At 44.5% G+C, this 2,565-nt stretch overlaps 1 pseudogene; it reads right to left on the reverse strand.

Moving 5' to 3' along the window:
* Positions 1-505: 505 nt before the first annotated feature.
* LOC102866273 lies at positions 506-1,683 on the reverse strand (annotated as a pseudogene).
* Between the last annotated feature and the right edge of the window lie 882 nt (positions 1,684-2,565).

The following is a 2,565-nucleotide window of genomic DNA, read 5'->3' on the forward strand; positions in this document are numbered from 1 at the left end:
GGTAGGTGGCTGGCTGTTGTTCTTCCTGGGTCTCTTCCAGGTCCCTCTAGCGGCGTTCCCCCGTCTGGTGGCGGCGTTCCCCCGTCTGGCGGCCTCGCCCTCACGCTGTGTCACCCTCGCACTGCATCGCCCTCGCGCTGCGTCGCCCTCTCAGCCTTTATTATTTAAACGACAAGGATTCCTGGTATGTGGTCATGATTACTCTCTCCTGTTAATTACTGTTGTACAATTCTACCACTGACTTTGGAGGCCACAGGGACCACCAGCCCCAGGATTTCTTGCCCAGAAGCTTCTTGACCCCTACTTTTTGGCTGTTGATTGGCAGACTGGAGAATCTGGAAACAGGACACAGGATCTCTGAAAGTAGAATTATTGAAACAGCTTGATTGTCATGGGCCTACAGAAGGATGGTGTAGCCTGCCGGGTGTGCAGTGTTTGCTTACTGAAATCACCGGGAATATGGATCTTTGGGCAGGATCCCCAATCCCTTCTCCTGGGCGTATGTTCACTTAGAGATTGAGCTTCTTAGGGGTGCTTTCTTTCTTTTTTTTATGAACAAAATATTTTCTTTCGATTTTTTGAAGTCTTTCTTTGTGACTTTGATTCTCCATTCTCTCAAGGCCATGATCAAGTCATCCAAGGTTACATCATCGGCCAAGGTCATCCTGCTTGTGTGAATCTGAAAGATGCACTGCTTTGTCTTCTCATCTGGCAGGGGGACCTTGATCTTCCTGTCAGTGTGGCCTGGTCTGATGAGCGCTGGATCTAAGGTTTCTATCTGGTTTGTGGCCATGACTTTCACTTCCTCCCTCAAATCAAATCCATCCAACTGGCTCAAGTATCCCAACATCGTTCACTGGATCGCTCTCCCCACCAGAATTTGAGTTATATCTTTTTGTCCTGACGACATCAATCTCATCTGTGTACACGATGGATGAGGCCTGCTCCACAGGAGCTTGGAAAACTACTGCATGAGCTGGATCATCTCCCAGGTACTTCTGGACAAGTTTTCGCAGGAATGTGATCAAGGTTTGGTTTGCTACTGCTTTGGCTAATAGTGTTTTACCTGTGCCAGTTGGGCCATAGATACTGACCCCCAAGGAGGCTTGATGCTTATCTTTTCCTAAACTCAGGATGAATACTGAGGAAGCTCCACAGATTCCTTAAATTCCTGAATTCAGTTGCCCCATCCGCCAAGGTGAGCTCAGGTCTCCTGGGGTGACCCTTCTCACCTTCATCACTGGGATCGATGTTACCCATTAGCATCCCAGTCACTGCATGCACTTTGTGGTTGAGAAGGAGAAGAGCCGGGCTCTAGCAGGTCCACAAATAGAAGAATGCCAACATAGTGCTCCCAGCCCACGGACGTAGACCCATGGTGTGTGGTCTCCTCCAGCGTTCCAACTGGAGTTGGGGTCCCCCTCAGATCACCTGCCTTTGGCATCTCTTCCTCTGGCTTTTCTTCTAGTGGCTTCCTTTGCTCCTGAATTCTAATGAATTCTGCCTCCATGAGGAGATGGTCTTTAATTCTCTCCAACTTCAGTAATATCAACTGGGCTGAGTGTGTGATGCTTTTTGCTGGAAGCATCTGGCCCCTTCCTTTTCTTCTTCCCACTCTTGGTACAGGGGGTCCCTATTTCTGCCTTTGTCATCTTTCTTGCCCCCTCCAGAACCGTGACCATCACTCTGACCTTGAACATCTTGCTTTGCTACTGGCTGTATTTTGGTTCTTGTGGACTTGTCTTCATTTTCTTAAACTTCAATTTGAACTTGCACATGAGCAATTGATGGTTTCTTCCGCAGTCAGCAATAGTCCGGGTTTTTAACTTCTGATATTGAACTTCTCTAATGATTCTTTCCCCTGATATGGTCAGTCTGATTTTTTTTTAGCACACAGGAAAACAAAATACATGGGTAATAAATGTATTCTCAAACCTAGAAACCATTAACTGAAAACTAAGTTATAATTATTAGGTTTCTTTGCCAATAAGAAAATACTTTTCCTCTCTGAGGTTTTCTGAATATGATCACCCCACACCAAGCCATTTTGTACTGGTAGATGACTGAATTAATGTTTCACCCCTGTGTCTCCTTAACTAATGTATACATTAGTAAGTTTAGAGTGGAAAAACTTCACAGTAGTTCCCTACTCCAATGAATAAGGTTAATTTCACATTGATAGGACAAACTTAGCCTGTGTACCATTTGATGGCATATAAGGAACACAGTATTTCTGTGATATTTCTGCTAAAAATTTATGATGAATCTAATCATGAAGAAAGGAGTCACTGGAGGAATGTTCAACAAAATAATTTTCCTGCAATCTTTAAAAATAGTAAGATCATAGAAACAACCTAAGTGCCCATCAACAAACAAATGGATAGAGAAGCTCTGGTATATTCACACAATGGAATGACTACTACGCTGCATTGAAAACAAGGAACTCATGCAATATTATTCAAAATGGGTGACCCTGGAGGACATTAATGCTGAGTGAAGTATCCCAGTCACCAAAGGACAAATACTGCATAGTGCCATTGTTATTGAACAGGACTGATATCAGGG

The sequence above is a fragment of the Elephantulus edwardii genome, unplaced genomic scaffold, assembly GCF_000299155.1.
Source record: "Elephantulus edwardii isolate Elephantulus edwardi_28Jun2011 unplaced genomic scaffold, EleEdw1.0 scaffold00019, whole genome shotgun sequence".
Lineage (NCBI taxonomy): Eukaryota > Metazoa > Chordata > Mammalia > Macroscelidea > Macroscelididae > Elephantulus > Elephantulus edwardii.